At 39.1% G+C, this 21,645-nt stretch overlaps 2 long non-coding RNA genes across 2 annotated transcripts; one reads left to right on the top strand and one right to left on the bottom strand.

Annotated features, from left to right (window-relative positions):
* Nucleotides 1-1,603: 1,603 nt before the first annotated feature.
* Nucleotides 1,604-6,429, bottom strand: LOC309539722. Its single transcript, XR_014222975.1, has 2 exons — nt 4,955-6,429; nt 1,604-2,933 (listed from the first exon to the last, which is right to left on the bottom strand). It is a non-coding gene; the product is annotated as an uncharacterized lncRNA (long non-coding RNA).
* LOC309539721 lies at nt 2,929-9,369 on the top strand. Its single transcript, XR_014222974.1, has 3 exons — nt 2,929-3,084; nt 3,350-3,488; nt 9,025-9,369. It is a non-coding gene; the product is annotated as an uncharacterized lncRNA (long non-coding RNA).
* The last annotated feature ends 12,276 nt before the right edge of the window (nt 9,370-21,645 follow it).

Genomic DNA, 21,645 nt, shown 5'->3' with positions numbered 1-21,645 from the left:
ATGTCAAAGAGAACAACAACTACCAGACTTTTAGAAGACATCTGAAGGCAGCCCAGTTTAGGGAAGCTTTTAATGTTTGATGTCTTACAGTATTTTAATATTTTTTGGGAAGCCGCCCAGAGTGGCTGGGGAAGCCCAGCCAGATGGGTGGGGTATAAATAATAAATTCTTATTATTATTATTATTACAAATTATCTTTCTGTGGGGTTAGTTACAGATAGTGTATCTGAAGAAGTGTGCATGCACACGAAAGCTCATACCAAGAACTAACTTAGTTGGTCTTTAAGGTGCTACTGGAAGGAATTTTTTTATTTTGTCTGTGGGGTTAGTGAGAATTAGCACTTGCGCTACCCAAATTTATGGAAGTGTTTAACAAAAAAGCAATATAATTGGTAACTTCAGGTGCATATTAGGAAGAAGGCAAGTATGTGAGCACCAGTGCTTTGAAAGCTATGCAAAGCCTATCCTAATAAGCTGAGTCACCAAACAGATTCCTATAAACAACACCAGTCCATTGTGAAAATAATTACAGTTTTCCTTTACATTTTTGCCCTTCATTTTATACCTGTGAAACTTTTTTCTTGCCCTTGACCCATTTCACTAGAGTGGAGACTGAACCAGACTTACTGGGAGTGTTCCTAAGGTTGATCCACTATTGTGCTTCTGAGACGGGTGGGATCAGCAGCAACATGTCAAAGCAAATCTTGCCTGATCTTTCTGTTTCATGTACTGCCTCTGCCGAGCTGCCTGGACAAACACCAGAGAAGCCAGACAGCACACCCCTGGGACACAGCTGTGGAATTTGTGGAATACATTTTATTCTTTTTTACCCAATTAAGCGAGAAATTAAGCAAATGTCTGGTGACATGTGTAGCTATATTTTATAAAATAAGACAGATCAGCAAAAAGAGATCTTTGCTTTCTGTGCTTGTGAATTGTTTCATATTCCAGTGGTAATTCACAGACTGCAAATATCTCAGTAGTCACCCTCACAGTCCGTATCTTAGCAATTTCCAGTGAAAGGATAGGGCCTTTTCCTGGTTTCTCTTAATACTATATAAAAGATTCACATTTAAACAATTTAACAAGTGGCTTCAGCACTACTGATCAGTTGAGGGCAGGTTGATGCCTTATTTCACAGCCCACAGTCTCATTTTAATGCTAAAAATTCCACATGTTCACTGTAACAGTGAGGGACAGGAGTGGCAGATGTCAGAAGTAATTATCTGGAAGCAATATTCATAAAAAAATGAAAGTCATGACCCCACTTTCTGGCTAAAACCTTTATACAGACAAAAATGCATTACCATAACTAAATTAATCAGTCTTGTCTCATATGACATATACTAAAAAAATGTGCGGTATTCAAATCAGTGATATAACAGATTCAGAATTAGGGGAGCTCAGGTGCCAAAATATCTCAGTTTGGAAATTCTGCCTCTAATATGAGCCAAGCCGAAACAGCTTCTGAAGTTTGAGTCCAGCTTGCATTACATTCACCACATACATTAACTATAAGAGAAAATTGCTTTCAATAATGCTCATTAGCCAAAATTGCATATAAATATATGCTTACTAGGAAAAAATCACACTAAAACGCTGGTGAATTTTTGAAAGGTTTTTTTTGTTTTTTAAAAAGCAAATTGCTGCAAAATGTGGAGATCTGAATTTAAAACTGGAAAAATGAGAAATCGGGTCCTACCTTAAAGAAGGCACGTATTGCAGTGAGACTTGGACAACCAACATTCTGTAGCTCCAAGAATGGTGGAGAAAAAAATAATTAACTACGTGTTGAGCTTGGGGTTCTGTGGACTGTCTATCACTAGTGCTAATGTAAAAATTATTGTGATCCAGGCATGTCCAAACACTCTAAAGTCTCATTGATTATATGGGAATATTATAGGTACTTGATATAAAAAGTACTTACATTAAGTCACAAGAACTATAACGCGATTGGAGGTCATGGCCCCCATAAAGAGTACCCCATAGGAGAGACCTAAATACAAACACATGCCTAGCCTAGCCTAGGAAAAACCCCACATTAATTTACCTGGATCACAATATTTATGCGCAACTTGGAGCTGTGTAAAAAGGAGTACCATACACTCTGAAACAGCTCACTTATCCAGGAAGGCAAAAGTCCAAAGTGAAACATTATTACCTTCTACTTATCAAGCATCTTGCATATCAGAGGCTCCTAAAGGCCTTTACAAATTTATAATGTAGAGATTACCTCATTCACCAGGGGAAAGTGAGGTAAGTAAAGGGGGGGGGACCATATACCCACAGAGGAGAAAAATGTGATGCTTGTGTATGCTCTAACGTTTCTGAGTTCTTGAGCTGCAGGCTGCTTAAAAATTTCAACTCACATTCTGCTCTTTCATTGACAATAAGGTGTAGTGAGCTTTTCTGGTAAAAGGTAGTTCTGTCGAATTAAAAGAGAGGAAAATGTATGCTGAATAGCTCTGGTATACAGAAATCTTAAAGCAGTAGTCTTCCAGAAGGTCTGTACTGAATATTCCAAATCAGCTTCATTTGGTTTATGCCTAAGCATGCAGCTTTACAGATTGTGTCATCAAAAGTTCATTCCGAAGGGAGCTATGTGCAGCAGTAGGGTCAAATCCTGAGGACCTGTACTAGACACAAATAGATGCTATGCTTGTTTTGTACCCCTACCTTTTGGGGATCAACACAACTAATTATCACTTTAATACTATAGATATGAAAAAGCAACCCCTGCTGTAGGGACAGCAAAGCAGCCAGAAAAGAGATTATGTACAAAGGCCAGGGAAAGAGCTGTGAGTGCCATCCTTGGGACTCCTTGGAAAACTCACTAAACCAGATGTGCTGTAGCCTGGGATTGGTGTGTGTTGTATGGCTGATTTGAGTGCTGCGGGCAGCCCAAGGATGCCTGCCTCTCCATGAAAGCAAACCTAGAGTGAGAGACAAGGGTGATGTCAGCAGCTTCTAGAACTCCTCTTTGTTGTAAGGTTCGGGGGGTGGGATCTGTGAGTTTGTTTGAGCAGTGGGTGAGAGGCAGTCAGTCCTGGGTGGGGAGGTGTGTCAGAAGGGGGAGGTACTGATGTAAGTATATATTTATTAGTAATTTGTATTAAAGGCACCATTATGTATTTTAATAATGTGTGCTGTTGTTTTAGTTTCCTGAATGCTCAGTAATATTAAACTATGTTAGAGATTTGGGAAAGCTTTTCATAGTAGGTTTTCTTAAGCTAGGGATGGGGAACTGCAGCCCTCCAGATGCCATGGGCTCCCATCACCCCTGACCACTGGACATTCTAGCTAGGACTGATAGTATTATTTACTGCATTTATATCCCACCTTTTCACAGCTGACCAAAGACCACCCAGTGAACTTAATGGTCAAGTCAGGATTTGAACCCATGTCTCCCAGCTCATAGTCCAGGGCTCTAACGACTACACCACACTGGCTCTCCTAGTACAACACACTGGTTCAGCAAATAAAATTCAGTGAGTAAAATAGCTGAACATTTCCCCAGTTTAAAAATTGACACCCCCTATAGTCCTTCTCTTCTATAAATGTTAGTATTTCAACTCACTGCATTCTAATAGTTGGAAAAGAAAAAGTCATTCTCAACCTGTTCCTAAAATTCAGATTTTTATATCCTATTTTACAAATAGGCAGGCCTACAATCCTGCCAACAAGCAAACTTCTTTGCCAGGATGTTACTAATGTAGTTGAGATAACAATCAGACCGTAGGTTTGTTTGACTTGTTTCTTGAGTACTTCAGATACATTGATTACAAAAGCAGCTAGCTGGGGTCAGCTTTTGGCAAAGGAAAATCAAGGTTGGCTGAGCCTGGTTAGTTATCCACACCACCTGACCTTTAAAGGGATAAACAAGCTTATTTGTAGGCACAGACAAGCAACATAAATGAAAAATAGGGGAAATTCCATTTCATAAATGGCTGTTTTCCTAAAACAAAGAAAGCTTTTTTTTTGGGGGGGGGGAGACTCACATACATAGTTGTGTGCTATGTTCAGCATGAAAATTAATTTTTTTCCTGAGCATATAGGCATTTTGTTATGCACGTTTCATTACATAAGACTTGGGTTACAAATAAATCAGAACTACAAGACAGGAATCAAACAACATTGTACTATCTGGGATAGACACAGTTTGGATATTGCACATATTTATGGTTGCAATCCATCTGTGCCTTTTGTTCCCATCGAAAATAAAGAAGTCTTAAGGTAGATAATACTATGAGAGGCTGCAAATCTCATCTTACTTTTTCCAACAGAGGGCAAACTCATATTTCAAAAATTCAATTACTGCACAGTAGGAAACTATGAGGATACTTCTGAGGTGCCAATAAAATCCATGGGACAAATGAAATTAATTTTTTGTGTCTGTGAAGTAGAAATACTTTTAAACACAAACATACACACACAAATAAATTTCACAGTGCTACATTCGTAGTAAAAAGGAATTCAAAAGACATCAGGAGAATCACAAGCCTCAGTAGATTTTAATATTAGCATCACTAGTGTCTGTCTTGCTAGTATGGAAATTTTTACAACAAATAGCTGAAGTGTGCACCCAGGGCAAATTCAGCTAAATAAGTTCATGTATTTCCCCCCCATATTCTATACATTCTACTTTAGGATGGAGGGAGTGGAGAGGCTCACTAAAACTTCATAATAAAATCTGTTTGAGAATTACACCTTTACACATTCACCCAATCATATAATGGGGATTCACAGGTAGAGGAGGAAGTGGGGCTGTACCTTCTATCAGTGTTCCTATCTTCACACACAGGGCATCCCTAGCTTTAATGTCTGAGCACACTGAGCATGGACATCTGCAAAGGGTGTCTACATTTGAGCAGCTGTTCATGCTCAGATGATCTTTCTTTAGGGGCAGGTCCAGAATGTTCAGTCTGCTTACCGTACTTTTCTATTCGTAGATCACCTTCATATAACTAATGCATGAAGGATGCTAAGGGGATTTGCAAAATGGCTTCCTCAATTCACACAGTTCTGGGAAGACTTTAAAAAATAATAATAATAAAGTGTTAGTCTTTATTTTTTTCTTAAATGTATAACTGCCAAGCAGGGGAATAATCACAGTTGAAACAGTACTCTATCTGTATTAGAGGAGAAATAATGCTGAGCTTTAATATAGAAAAATGCACATGCTCATTGTCAGATATTAGTATTAGTATTAGTATTGCTCTCTTAGTCTTCTAAGCACCAAATTAAATACTAAGCAGTGGCAGTGTCGATTGAACACTGGTTTAATCCACTAAGGGGAAGACATGTGGGATACTTATGAAAACCATTTCCACTGATTTAGAGAAAAGCAGAAGGTAGTTCTGCCTTTAAAACCCTGTCAATTTTAAATGAAAAAAAACCCTACACTGAATAGCTCCTGTACACAGAAATCTTAATTGCTACACTGCCTAAAGTAAACATAACTAAATAGGCCTTCTGTTACACACTCTTCAACTAAGAAGTCTTTATATGCTATGGCAATTAAAATTCTTGTGGTCTGGGAACCTTGAATTCATACATCCAGCAGTCTTTCTAGCCTCCTTTTGCTAAGGTAGGTTTTTATTTTCTTTTGTCACTAACTAGCTAAGAGTTTCATTTTACCAGAACAAGCACTTCCACAAATGCTAAATACAAAACAGATGTTAACGTTTAAGTCTCTTGAGATGTTTAAGGCCAAGTAGCAATGTAGCTTCCAATCCATTCACTCCGATGTGAAGGTTCAAGGTACACAATGATTTTAAAACAGATTTATGAATAAATATTTTCAGCAGAGCATTTTATTATGAAAATGGGTATTTCAATATCCTTATTTTGCATTGTTCTATTCATATTAGGACTAAATACTCAAACCAGTAAATGTTCAGATTAGGCAATGTCATACCCTGCAATATTTCTCTGATGAAAATAGGGACGTCCCATTCCATAATGATAATTTTACTATTTATACCCCACACATCTTACTGGTTTGCCCCAGCCACTCTGGGAAGCTTCCAACATATATAAAAACATAATAAAACATTAAACATTTAAAAAACCCTTCCCTATATAGGGTTGCATTCAGACAGCTCAGTGGTCGGATAACTCCATACCCTCCAACATTTCTCCAGTGAAAATAGGGATATCCTAAGGAAAAGTGGTGGCTTTTACCTTTAAGGTCCTTCATGGCTTGGGAACAGGGTACTTGAAGGACCAGTCTATCTACTTGTGTTTTTTGAGATCTTCTTTGAAGGCCCTTCTCCAAGCGTCATTCCCTTCAGAATGGTTATGGCTACTGAATGTTAAATTGCTTTAACAATAGCAGCTTTCCAATGGGCATTCTGGGAAAATAAATATGGTAGCCATGTGCCCAAAGGAAACCCACAGACTCCATTCTGCACTCACTTCCAGGCTCACAGCCACTATATTCATTTCCCCAGAATGCCTGAATGTAGTACCATTCCCAGGGGCATTTAAGGGGAATTGTATCACTCAAGGCTTTCTGAGGAAATAAATAAAATGCTGTCTAAGAGGAACACAGACCAGCTCTTGAGTTTTGACATCTGCTCTAAAAATACATGGGTGGGGGCCTGGCACGGATGAAGAGGAAGCTGTACCAAGCCTTGGCTGGCAACATGCCAGCTCCTGGCCTGGGCCAGCGGAACTTCCTGTGGGTGCTCTACAGAGAGCTGAAGTGGCTGGTGCAGGGTGAGTCATGGCACCAAGGAGTCTGTGTCCAGCACCTCCTGGGAGAGCCCGCATCTCAGAAGTTGCACTAAAAATGGGGAAGCGCACCCACAGCAATGTGTTTAGCCCCCTTCCCCCTGGTGATGCCACTTCCCCCTTTTGCACCTTGCCCCAGGTGCTGGCAACCTATGCCACTGGTGGGAATGCACAGGAACCAGAGTAAATGGTAATGTGTACACAGCTGTTGGCTTAGAACAATTATCCGTTTAGTATAGCTTCAATTTTCATTCACTTTAATTCCTCCAATAAAAATCATTCCCTATGTAACCAGACAAAAGAAGCCATATTTTGCTCTTAGTTATAATGGTAAATCCAGGGGTTTCAGGAATGAATAGATAAGGGCATTTTTTAAAACAACAACAGCAACAACAACCAGAGTTTAAACCAATGTGTAGAGTGCTCTTCCCAAAGCTTTTGGATTTGACACAAAGGTTTTGGAATAAGCTTCTGCCAATGCATGATTTAGCTGTCTCATATCAGTCCCTTTATTCATCTACACCTCCTCGGGGCTGGATTCAGTTTTTATCCAAAAAAGGGCAGTTGCTGATCCTTACTCAAAACATAGGCACAGGCAGGCCAAGCTTTCACTTAAGAAATCATTAAAGAAAATACACCTCTAAACATGCCTCATAATCAATTTGGAAATGTTACTTATTGGCTGAGAGTCTTTGCTTGGAAATATAAACACCAGAGACAATTAGTAACACATTCTCATCTTCCTTTAAAAAAGAAAAAAAAGCTGAATCTTGCCTTTTTTTCTAAAAGCACAGCCAACTCTTCCTTCATCTATGGAGAACAGAAAGATAATATACAAAAATATTACCTTAAGGTGATAGCTATTGTTAAGACATGCCGCCATGTCTATGTTTCCTTGTCAAAATATTTGGCTATGGTTCTAAGACACAAAATAGTTTACAAAACATAAGAAGTTGTCTCTTTCAGAATCAGCTGGGGGCAAATGACCTACATGGCCACACAACACTGTGTATAATAAAATAAAATGTAAAATAAAATAAAATAAATAGGAGAGGGAGAAAAGTTTAGTCAAGCCAATGCAAACTAGAAAATATTGATCTGAAACTGAGATGGTAATTGTGATTTAATAATATAACTTGTGTATTATAATTTTTTTTATTTAGAATCGTCAAATTTTATATTTAGAATTCTAAATTTTATATTTAGAATGCTAGCAAGGTGCATATTTTATTTTCTAAAGTATGTCTATTAATAAAAAAATCATTGGAGCAGGGAAATAAGGGAAATGTTTATTCTGAGTTCTCCAAAATATCTCGGTTTTCGAATGTAATCCGTTCCAGAAGATCTTTTGACTTCTGAACGTTCAAAAACCGAAGCATTTACTTCTGGAAGCATTTACTTCCAGATAACTCAATACAGAAGCCATGTGGCACGTTCGACTTCCAAAAAGCGTTCAAAAACCAAAGCAGTTAACTCTGGGTTTTTGGCATTCAAAAACCAAAACATTCGACTTCCGAGACGTTCAAAAGCCAAGGTACCACTGTACTTATTTCAAAGTATTAAGGGAAGAACAGTAAATGGGTGTACATGCTTTCACTGAAAGTATACAGAAAAATTGCCTAATGTTGGTCCTGTGGGATAACCAGCCTCATATAACCAACATGCTTAAGTCTAATTGATTACTTAAAACAATAAATAAGCTGTCCTGCCAGGCTTAGCTATGTCACTTCCCTTCACCTTGGGAGGAAATGGGCAATCAAGTGTTTCTGTTGGTCTATCTGTGGATTTGGTATGTGAGGAAGTCTGAGCTGGTTACTCCAGCTCAGCCACATGGCTTTAACCATGTGCTAGGGAAAGTGAAGAACTCTGGAAGGAGCTTTTAAAGGTGACATTCTGGAGGGGCACATTTCTAAAGTTTTTACAGCCTATATTTCCACAATTTACTTCACTACCTGTTTTGCCATGTTAAATCTTTGCCAGGGTTCTTTCACCAAAGGGTACTTGCTCCAAACTAGGATCTTTGCATCCAAGAATTACTACTGTTCATCAACATGTCCATTCAGATTTCTTCTCCCTGCCCCACCCTCACCAGCCCAGCCATCCTTCCATCGCATCCTGCTACATACAGCCGTGGAAAGAGCTTGCTGGAGAAGCTAATGTATTAACATTGTGCAATGTATCATGCCAGCGGCTGTCAGAAATAATTTTTGTATGTCCAAAATGCACAATGATTCTGTCAACTGTTATGGAATAGTGCCTTAAGAATTCTGCTCTTTCCACCTTATCCAGTAATCTAGATGCATCTATTATCCAAGGGATGACCTCAAACTGCATTTCTGAGACAACTAGCAATGACTCCAAAAAAAAAGACTCTGAAAGGATACTTTCCAACACTGTCTACAAACCCCAGGCACGTCCTCCAAGGACTACACTATGGTGATGAGATCACAACATACTGAAAAGGAAGATGCGAGCAGGCGTAATGAAGATGATCTCTCTGAAATTCCATCTTGGATCCCTTAAGACACAGATATAAGCTGAGGTCTGAGCTAAACTCAAAGAGCAAATAGTTCCTATTCAAAAAGATTGAAGGGTCAAAAGTATGCATTGCATTAAACTTATTTTTAAAGTTTACTTATGCTGACCTCTTCCTTTTGCTTTGAAAGAAAAACAGGTGTTCAGGACCCTGATCCAGATCATGGTCCCAGTTTGAATTGGGGGGCCTGTAGTGGTTTCCTGCCAAAAAATCCGGCCTGGGTTGTTATTTGCCATGAAAAACAGACACAAGGGCAACAAGGACTTGAGTTGATGGAAGATGAACTCTAGATGAACTGGAGTCAGAAAATCTTTCTGGGAATCTGATGTTATTCAGTTATATAGATATTATTTATTTTTGTTCCACCTTTATCCCAAGCGTCTCAAGGAGGCATACATATGGTTCTCTCCTCCCCATAACCTGGAAGATGAGAAAGACAGTAACTGGCCAAGGGTCACCCAGTGAACTTCATGTTGAACCTGGGTCTCTGCAATCCTACACTTAGATGTGATGCAGAGGTGTCTGTTTGCTTCCAATATTCTCTGCTTATATATTTGCAAATAAAGCAAATATTACAAGGAGACTATACAACTCCAATGCTATCTTATCCCAAAGCATGAATTGGGAATGTTCTTCAGCTCAAGGGTCATATTATTTTGTAGGCAACTATCTAGACATGACACACCAGTCGTGGGCATGGCCAGAGACAAATGCCTGTCCCTTACTTTTGACCATATGTGATTCCTTTGACCAGTAGGCTACATTCCGGCCATGCAAAACTCTGGGGTTTACACACACACACACACACAGTTCAAGGGCACAGTGCAGTCAGGCAAAAGCACTCAAGGAGCGTGCAGAGGCATGTTGGTGAGGGGTGTGGTCTGGAAAGAAGAATGACTTGGCCTGAGATTCCCTATTCCTGTGAGAAACCAGTACATGTAATAATTCTTTAATAAGTTCTTTAATTGATTTATGGTATCCGTAATGCTTTATAAAACACCACCCATCTAGATAGTATCTATGTCCTGCAAACCAGCGGAGCCAGAATATTTCCATTTATGCTCAGCTCAGTTCCAAACACTCTGGCTAAAGTGTTTTGTGAACAGAGTGGGCCTGGAAGCCTTAGCATTTTTTCTGTTTTTGTTTTTTTTAATAATAGATTTACAAATACTTTTAACCAATATTAACAAAGGCTCACTGTAGGGGAATACTACTCTAGTATTTATTTTAAGAATAGATCATTCAACCTGCTGCTCTCCTTTTCTTTAAAAAAAAACTCCATATTTATTAGGATGCTTATATCTCTTAAAAGCTTTTTCTGAGAAAAAAGTATTCCTGTATTTAATAACAATGAACTTTATTGCCCTTTGACATATCTAGGACTTAATTGGGATCAATTTCAATTGCAGTTTCTCCAAATATTTATGTAATGAAAAATATCTACATTTGTCCATCTTCTCTCTCTTCAAAATCCAAAAGGAAAAAGACTCATTCCACACTTACTAGCTATCTACAGTTGTCCATAACTAACAAGATAAGAGGCTTCATTAGATTAAATGGTGTTTTCTTTCTCTCTGATTTTCTTCAAGCTAGTACTACAAGGGAAAGTGTGGTTAAAAATGTAACATAGTAGAGTGTATCTGAGTATTTAAAAGCCTCATACTGAACATAAGTGAATGTGAAACACTGGAATGGCAAAAGCAAACAAGATGCCAAATAATACAGTCTCTTGTGTTTGGTATGCTAGTGTGCCTTATTCAGCCTCGCCTGATGGTCATAACTAAGCATTATAATTGCATTTAACCATGTGATAAAATGTAATTAACCGTCTTACTTAAGCAATTATAACATATATGTTACTTACCCATGCACAGCCAACAATTTCCTTCTTTTCTATTAAAAATAGATGTTTTAAGGGAGAGAATAATAAAGTTCCTTTTTTGCGTGAGATCACCCTCTCCTCCCCACCTCCCAACACAAGGTCTTTTACTGTAGACTGTAACAGAGTAAAAAAAAATTCACTTTCACAAGGAGTGTTATTTTTTTCCTGCATACACAAAAAGGCCCAAAGTATCTTCAAGAGTCAACATTTAATCTCCACAATGACACACTCCCATTTACTCTGGATCCATTCAGCTTCCACCACTAGTTTGGGAAGCAGTGTGCACACAATATTAGCCACATCAATATCTACCCTGCTTCTTCTTATGAAATACTATGTTTTATGAGTTTCTTCCCAACCAGCTTTGATCCAAACTGAGAAAAAGAAAGGCACATCTGCATTTTAAGCCAGTAATGTGCAAGCAGCCTAAATTTTGCACACCTTAAACAAATATTCTACTTCACAAATGTTGGGTTCTCAATGAAAGTAGGTTTTTAAAAAATTAATCTTTCACACAAAACAAAATAATTACATGCTTCTTTCCTTCCTTGAAAGCCCTACAGTTAACCATCTTTTTTCCAAGTTTGGGTGTTAAATGTTCATATAGGAAAACATTTCCTTTAAATTCAATTTGAATTCCTGGGGTAGCAAGCAATTACTCTTTTGACAAGTAGGTCTTTCAATTAAAAGCTCTCAAGGAGCCACAAAAACTGCTGTACATCATATATAACCTGAGCTGTGTACTGTTTTGTGTAATATTGTACAAACAGATAAAATCATCTTTGTTCAAGGCACTTTATATACCTTATGTTCCATGGCTTAAAATAAAATGCTGCTTCTTTTCTGATATCTTAATCTAACACAGTGTGTGAAAGACTATCTTCAGGCCTGTTGTATTGTTTGAACAGGCAAAAACCACCATTCCAGAAGAAACAGCAGTATAAATTTTAAACTGCTTTATCTCTTGTTGTGAGCAATCCTGACAACTCTGTAACAGAGTAAGTACTGATAATAAATAAAATAAATGTACAGCCAGCACATTTCAGCACTTGTAATTTGAGATGTGTGCATTAAACCAGAAAAAACAGGAGATGAGTAAAGTCTCCACAAAATGGGGGGGGGGGTATTATCTCTGTAATTTGACATAGTAAAGTTCATGCAGCTTGCTGGTACGGCTGCAATGTGGTTAGAAACAAAATGGAGGGGCAGCTCAGGTGGAACCATTGGGGCATGTTTACAGAGAGGAGCTGCTAAGAAGTATATCTTGCTCCAATGAAGAAATTTCTTAATTCCAAAATGCATAGGACAACATAAAACATTTTGACACTCTGGTTCCCTTGTTCTCTCTGAGTTTTTCCTACATATTTGTCCACACCTGAACAATTATAAAGATCCACCCCGACAAGAATTTTAGTACAGTATTACAATCAGATGAGTATTTAATAATGGGTTAATAAAAACTAATAACCTTGAAAGAACACAAAACTTTTTTCTGGTACCCAAATAAGAAGACTATTTATTTAAAACAATTACATCCCACTTTTACACCATTAAGGGTCCACAAGGCAGCTAAGAAAACTATAAAATGGTTTTCTCCAACCTGATGCTTTATTTTGCATTATAACTCCCATCAACCCCAGCTAGTATTATCAATGGCCAGGAAGAAAACAATGGAACTTAATTCATGGTAGACTGGTAGACATGTATAGTGTTGCACTGTGAATGAGTCAGAATTTAGCATTTGATCCCCATGTTTTTACTATTATCCTAAGTCTTTGCAGTTACTATGGATACTGTAAGAGAAAGAAATATCTTTAGGGAGACAAAGGTGAAGATGATATGTTTTTTTAAGGCAACATTTAAGAAATCCTCTGTTTTGCTAAGCTGATCCAGGAAACAACAGAATGATTCATTTCTCTGGGTTATGTGTTATTTGGGAGATATTGTGACTGTCAGCAGTGAAGCTGAAGTTCTCTAGTATTTAGGAAATGACTGAAAATAATCCTAGATGGGAACTCTAGCTCCAGTAATGAACCTCTTTTGACTATTATTTAGCTCTGTTTGCATATAATGCAAAGCCAAACTATGCCCTAGCATGCAGGCTTCCAGTTCGGTCCTCCTTCAGTCTTGCTGTGCTGCAATGAGCTAAGCCATGGTTTGGCTTAGCATGTTGTCCTAACTTGGCTTACGGTTTGCCTCATTCGAAACAAACCAAGGTGTAACCAAAATTTATTCTTGGGACATGAAGAACAACTCTATTTACTTGCTTCATCAAATCATTGTGATTGGAGTGACGGCAAAAAATAATTTACTGTGATTACAAGCAAGACCTGTCCATCAAAATGAAGGCTCCCTCCACTGTCCATCCCCTCCCCTCTCCAGCACTGAGCTCAGTCAGTTTGGTTTTATTTCTCAGATAGGAAAGGGGAAGGGTTATTATGCATTTAACTTATTGGGGAAACTCAAGTTACAGAGTGACTCAAGACACTGTTCTGCCTTTAGATGCCTTGGTAATGGCACCATCGGACTAGAGAATGTGAGATCATGGTTCGCCTTGTTATTCTGGGTACACACCAGTTTTTGCACAGTCCTAGGTGGAGGTGTGCATCGCAATACTCCTACAAAGTTCACTGTTTCCACATTGGATACCTAGAGAGCAAGCCTTAGATGCTTTAGCCTTCCAGAGCTCAGCAAAGGGAAATGTGATTAGTGCCAAAGATCTAAAATGTACTTAACGTATAAATAAAAGGGCTGAAAAAATAAATAAAGTATTCACTTGGTGTCAAAAATATTATAATATAGCTGCCAGGCTAGCCTCTCTGGTGAAGGTACTCTATAATGGAGGCCCCATCACCACCGAAAAGGCCTCTCCCTAATACCCTCACACTTCACTTCATTAGGTAGGGGACTCCATTGAAGATCTTAAGGACCACACAGCTATATATATTGCTTGGACACAGTTATCCTCTTTCAAAGATGGGGTGGGAGGAAGCCGTCACTTCTTAAGCAAGCCACTGTTCCCTGGACTGTTATTTCACATATAACATAAATATAGACTGCACTGCAAATAAGAGATAGAGGGCATGTGTGTAGCTATGATCACAGCTGGAATTTAGTTGGGAGGCTTTGCTACTGTAGCTTCCTCCTCCCCATTATTCCCACCACACACAAATATCTGAGTAACAAAGTTTACTTAAATGTGTCTGTGTAGTTAAATACAGATCAAAATTATATAATTATAATATTCATTTATACTCTTATGACAATTGTTTTTTCAGAATTTAATTAATATTATCAATGTTTTATACATTTCCATAACATAGAATCATAGAATTGTAGAGCTGGAAGGGATCCCGAGGATCATCTAGTCCAACCCCCTGCAATGCAGGAAGTTCAAGTACAACATCCATGGCAGATGGCCATCCAACCTCTGCTTAAAAACCTCCAAGGAAGGAGACTCCACCGCCTTCCAAGGGAGTTTGTTCCCCTATCAAACAGCTCTTACTGTCGGAAAGTCTTTCCTGATGTTTAGTCAGAATCGCCTTGTAACTTGAAGCTATTGGTTCAGGTCCTACCCTCTGAAGCATGAGGAAAAAAGCTTGCACCAACCTCCATATGACAGCCCGTGAGATATTTGAACATGGTTATCATATTTTTTCTCAGTCTCCTCTTTCCCAGGCTAAGCATATGCAATTTCCTCAACCATTTCTCATAAGGCTTGGTTACCAGATCCTTCATCATTTTGGTCACCCTCCTCCGTGCATGTTCCAGCTTGTCAATATCTTTCTTAAACTCTGGTGCCCCAAACTGGATGTGGTACAGTTCATAGAATCATAGAATCATAGAGTTGGAAGAGACCACAAGGGCGATCGAGTCCAACCCCCTGCCAAGCAGGAAACACCATCAGAGCACTCCTGACATATGGTTGTCAAGCCTCTGCTTAAAGACCTCCAAAGTAGGAGACTCCACCACACTCCTTGGCAGCAAATTCCACTGTCAAAACAGCTCTTACTGTCAGGAAGTTCTTCCTAATGTTTAGGTGGAATCTTCTTTCTTGTAGTTTGGATCCATTGCTCCGTGTCCGCTTCTCTGGAGCAGCAGAAAACAACCTTTCTCCCTCCTCTATGTGACATCCTTTTATATATTTGAACATGGCTATCATATCACCCCTTAACCTCCTCCTCTCCAGGCTAAACATGCCCAGCTCCCTTAGCCGTTCCTCATAAGGCATTGTTTCCAGGCCTTTGACCATTTTGGTTGCCCTCCTCTGGACACATTCCAGTTTGTCAGTGTCCTTCTTGAATTGTGGTGCCCAGAACTGGACACAGTACTCCAGGTGAGGTCTGACCAGAGCATTTCATTTAATACTAAAACGCAAATAAGGGGAGGAAAAAACCTGCACATCCAGGTTGGGGAGCCCATTTCAACCTAAGGGCTGTATTCATACCAGGCCAACCAGCTGATGGCAAAATGGTGGGGGCTAGATGAGGGCAGGGCTAAAGAGAAACATGCACAATAAATTTCTTAGCTTTGATTCAAATCGCTTCATGTAGCATCCAGCTCTCCTTATAGCCATCCTTATCCTTCAGACATAATCTCTTTCCTGTTTGATGATTCTTTTCCTTTGTGAGTCTTGCCAAGTCTGGTTGCACTGATGTTAATGCCACTCTCTCAGTTGTCATCTGACAATCTGGCACCAAGATGGTTCTTGGCCTGGACCAGCTTTGAAACAATGCTTTGCAGCAGTAGATCAGTGCAAACAGGGATGCTATTCTTAGTGCTTGTTTCCTGAGTGCAGAAAATTTCTCCTGAGATGTACAGTTTGTAGAATTCCAGTACATTTATGTTATATTTGACCTATAGTTCAGTGTTCTATTAGCTCAAGCAGAAATTTTTCATCTGCTTTAACACTGAATGGCTATCTGTCATGGATAATCTAGTTAAGATTCCTTAATTTAAGGGTGTTGGACTAGATGACCCTTAGGGAAGCTTCCAACTCTACAACTTTGATTCTATGTCTTTTCAAAGAGGTTTCATAATATTCATTAAAACATTCACTAAGTTTCTCCAGCAAATTTGCACACCGAGTGCATAATGTGCTGTTGATTTTAGTTTTTGCTTAGCAAGAGTGAAGAAGTGTCTACACTGTGGATAGTATTCAACTAAGTTTTACTCAGAGTAGTCCCATTGAAGTTAATATACATTACTTAGGCTACAGTCCAACTCCTAGATCTATCAGGATTAGCAAGTTAGAATGTGACTGATCTTTCCATATTTAGGATTTCTTCCTAATTTAGGTTCATTAATTTCAATGGGTCTTCTCTGAAAAGACTCAGTTGAATTCAACCCTGAGAAATAATACAATTTCTTGTTTTTCAGAATTCAGTTCTACATCTTTCTTGAACTTCAGCAATTTGCCACCTGAGATGAAAATTTAGAAAGAATACAATCTTACCAGATACTTTATTAGTAGTTTCCTGCTAAGCACTGCAAATAGCCTCTCAGAGTACTTGTTGATTCTGCTCTTGCTCCAAGCTGAAGTGCTTTGGTGCAGAACACATAAAGTGGAATTAAGCAGTTTTAAAACTCACAAGAGAGTCAGTTTCATATTTAATTTAAAATATGACTTTGCAGTACACTGAAGTCTATGTTAGAGGAAGCCTAACAGCTGCATACCAATAATTTTTTTCGGCAAAATCAAGGTAGTACCAAAATACAATTCATCTAAACTATTAAAAACAACACCAAAGGTACACATATCAGTACAAAAACAGATTTTCTGGATCCTAATTTGCTATGATCTCTTAGACCACACACAATATTAAATCTGGATTCCATTTGTTCAGCATTAATACAGAAGGCTCAGCCTTCTCCCCCACTGTGGTTCTTGCTTATCCAGCCAATATTCAGATGGCTTATCACTGAATAGCAGAAAATAGAGTCAAACTTCACAACTTTTTCATGGTGTAAGGAAGATTTGATACCCCAACTTCTAGAACACCCCATACTAATTGTACTATGGTGTTTTGCTTTATTTTTAAGATAAAACTTTTCAAATGGCACAGAAACATTTCCCCCCACAGATAACTTGATACTAAGTTATATGTTTTGGTTTTATTAATGGTAATATGTGTATATCGTATTATGTATTATATTATCTGAACATATGGCTCTGGAAGCATTCCTGCCCTCCTTCCCAAAGCCCATTAAGCAAGGTACATTGTTTATTGGACTCTGGGAAGGACGTGCAGGGGCTCTGTGAGCTTCCCAGTGCCTCCCACACCTCCCCAGAGGCTAGGAAGCAAAGAAAGAAAGCTCACTAGGTGGGTGGGTGGAATAAGTAAATGAATGGAGAGAGGGGAAAGGAGAATTTCCCTTGCTCTCCATTTATTTATTTATTCCTCCCCCACCCATGTAAGGTTGTGATTGTGTATGCCCCAGGATGAGAACAAAAATCACGCGGTGGTGGCGCGGCAGCAGCGGGAGGCCCCATTAGCTAAAGTGGTGCCTCAGGTTAAGAACAGACCTCTGGAACGAATTAAGTTCTTAACCAGAGGTACCACTGTAAACAGTGGCGTAGCGTGGGGGGTGCAGGGGAGGCCGCCGGCACCGGGCGCAACATCTGGGGGTTAGGGTTAGGGGGCGCAAATCCACGGGTTAGGGGGCGCAAATTACTTGCCTTGCCCCGGGTGCTGACAACCCACGCTACGCCACTGACTGTAAATTGTTTGCCTGAGGCTAAGTGGAGGCTGCTACAACTGCAGCCTGATCAGACAAGACAAAAGTGAGACAGGTGGCAACAAATCTATCATTTAATGGCAAAAGTATTTCTGGGGAAACTGTAACACACAGTCTTGATAGATTAAATGTGGGTGGGCAAAACAAAATCAACCCCTCACCCTCCCCCCAAAAAACAGTCCCCCAAACAGTAACCCAGCCCTATTTTCTGGATTCTTCTGATATCTTTGTTGACTGAACAAAACTAAGTTGCTGATCCTCTCCCCCCCATTTGCATACCCTACAACATTTATCCAATGAAAATAGGGACGTTCCATTCCATAATGATAATTTTACTATTTATATCCTATACATCTTACTGGGTTGCCCCAGCCACTCTTGGCAGCTTCCAACATACATCAAAACATAATTAAACATTAAAACACTTCCCTATACAGTATTGCCTTCAGGCGGCTCAGGGTGCAAATAATTTCACAGCCTCCAGTCAAAACAGGGACATCCTAAGGAGAAGTGGGACATTCCAAGATCAAATCAGAAGCTGGGACGGCTTCTTTAAATCAGGGACGTACCTGGAAAATAGGTGCACTTGGAGGGTCTGCAGTTGTATTTATGTCTTTGCATTCATTATCTGGAGAACCTGGGAGACAGATTGATTGGGAACTCTATAATGTTACACTACACCCCTCTTAGATTGTGATGACTCTTAACACAGGTCAGTCAAAAGCCCTTTGTCACTTCTACATGTTTGATCAACTACATGTTTGATCAACTTGCCAAACCAGAGAAGGTGAAGGGAGATTCATGGTTGGATCTCCCAATATTTCTGAAAGACAGATAGCATGGAGGCAACAAATTGGATCATGTCAACTACACTGAAGGAGGGGGTTTAATCATGCCATACAACTACCTGTGTGTTTTTACAGAGCTTCTCACAAAAGGCTCCTGAGTATTTTGATCAGACATGGAATAAGTGGGCAATATCTTACTGATTAATATATTGTTAAACAGCAGGAAATAGTATCAAATCTGGGTGAGAAACCTATGGTTTGCAGGTGTTGATAGATGTTAATGCTATCTTCCATGGCCACTGGTCATGGTGGCAGGAGCTTATAGGAATTTGGAGTCTGGTGAGCTACAGTTTTTGCTACTCTGGTTTAAACAAAAAGTTCTCACAGTAGTGGAGTGGTTTAGGAAGTGGGGCAAATCTCTCTTCAGATATTCTGACTCAGTGGGTAACATCAGATTTTAACAGGACACAGCAGTGGAACAACAAAAGCAAAAGTGTGGATGGGCCCTGAAGGAAGTGGTGTACCCTGATAATCTAGTGCTATTTAACTTGGGACTGGTGTTACTGTACTTTTAAAAAATATTTTTATACATGCTATTGTTTTAACTGTTTTATATATGTTGTAACTTCTTTCTAGGCATCTTGAAGCTGTTATATCTTGCCATCCTCCCAAAAGTTAGACTGCTAATGAAAGTTATATTGACTTCTTATGGATTTATATTTTTAATCACTAGTGTGGGACACAGCAGCTCCATTGTGATTCATTTGTTTTAAAAGGGGACAGCTCCAAAACTTCAGTTTCTGGGATCATTTTGATGAAATGGGATGTCTCTTGCCCAAACAAGCGGAAAGTGTTGTAGGCGTGTTCTATAAGAAATTGGGTAGACAAACAGATCTTTCAAAAACCATCTAGGAAATTCTACTACTAATGGGACAAGGCAGCTCCAAACAGTGTTAATGCATGCAGCCTGATCCTGATGACTGCTTTTCAAAACCTCAAGATAATAAAGTATATCCATGGCTAAGCTAAGGAGAGTGTCAGCTGAGTCAGCAAAAAATAATCCCACACACATCTCATCTACCTGCAGAGCTTATTGCAACTGCCTGAAATTCAGTCTCTATATTAATGTAAAAATAATGAAATTTGATTGACCTTATTCAGGGCAGTAATGCACTTCCTATTAGAGAACCACATCCTTTTGAGAATTTGTATTTCTACCACATAGGTCTTATGCTGCAAAGATAGTTTTTTATTATGCTTGTGTTAGCTACAAAGCCCCATGATACTGTAGCAGAACAAATGCTATTGCTACTCAGAGAAGACCCATTGATGTTAATGGGCAATACTAACTTAGGTTCTTTAATTTTAGTGGGTCTTCTCTGAGTAGGAGTAGGAGTTGGATACAACCCAAAGTCAGATTTCATAAAATATATTTTGCTCTTTAACAGTCACATAAATTAGTTATTGTTAAATATTTTATAACCCATCCAAGCAATGGTTATCATGAGGTTATTTGTTCAATATTAAAAGTCCTAATGCAAAACTGAATGCATGAAGCTGATTTATATGGAGTTAGGATGGATACACCCATAGATTTAAAGCACACCCAGTGCACATTTAAAACACAAAACTTTCCGCATCAGGACTCTTGGGAGCTAAAGTTTATTAAGGGTGCTCTGTGAGGAGGAAACTACAGTTCCCTGTATTCTTTGCAAAAACCCATATGCTTTAAATATGCGTATTGGGTGTGATTTAAATCTCCAGCTAGCTCAGTAGTGTCTGTATTTGCCCCAGTCTTCCAGTTTCAGACTGGGGTTTTCTCCAGCCCTTCCTGGACGTGCCAGAGAGTAATGATGCATTTGGCATCACATATAGCAGGGCCCTAAGTCACATTTAATGACTTTGTTCAGCTTATCCAGCTGTCAATGAGAATTTGATGCACTGGGCTGGTAAAATCAGAAGTGACTAGATGTGCCTTGTTAAAAAGAGGAACTTCCAAGGGCACAGTAACCAGTCTGCATATATATTACTCTAATTGACGGAACACTCTAGAATCAGCTCCCTCATTATCATTCAGTGAATATCAAGTAAAATACAGTTCCCCAATACTATGTCACCTCTTATGAAAATAATGTTAACATAATGAAAGTCCATAACTGTAAACTCTGTTCTTTGAGTACTAAAGAGTAGGGGCTCCAGACAGTCTGGATCTTCAGAAAGGCAATAACATCAAGCAAATCCATTTTTTCTCCCCTTCACACTTCTCTCTGACATAATTGCTGGTGCTCCAGAGAGATTGTTTACAAACTGATTCTCTCTACACTATAGTTCTCAATGACTTTTAATAGTACATGGAGTGGGCGGGGTGGGGATAAAATATAGGCAAACAACTAAGAAAGTTGGGGACGTTTGTAGTTCAAAAATGTGCGTAACAAGGAACACTTCCCTTGTAGTCATTTGCTCAAGCTGATTCCCTCACTAAGGAGCTTGGGGGGAACAGCATCTTTCCCTGGCCTAAGAATTTGGGCAAGGAAACTCACCTTGGTCAAATGTGTGGGAATGTAAGACTGGATCATACAGCCAGAGCTGCATTACCATATCTGGTAAGGAATAATGTGGTAATTCTTTCAGGGGCATTTCACCCATCACACTGGGCTTGCCACTAAGCAGCAAACATCCCTTTTGGGCGCATTGCAGAAGATCTATATTTGCATTCTAAGTTTTCACATCATATTCCAAACATAGTACACAATCTGTGCACATTGGTAGTTCTGCACAATTGTCTTTCAAGGAACTTGCCCACCATTACTGGTCTTTTGTGGCGGTACCCCTAATAAACTTTGAGAGAATTACGTTCCTAGGTTGTTAGAGAGCAATATTTCAATCAGGTAAATGTAGAAGGTAATTGATGGAGAGGGATGTCCTATCTAATAATAATAATAATAATAATAATAATAATAATATGC

The sequence above is a fragment of the Podarcis vaucheri genome (assembly GCF_965113315.1).
Source record: "Podarcis vaucheri genome assembly, chromosome: 8".
Classification (NCBI taxonomy): Eukaryota; Metazoa; Chordata; class Lepidosauria; order Squamata; family Lacertidae; genus Podarcis; species Podarcis vaucheri.
The sequence above is the reverse complement of the archived record's forward strand: the minus strand, read 5'-3'. Positions and strand labels throughout refer to the sequence as shown.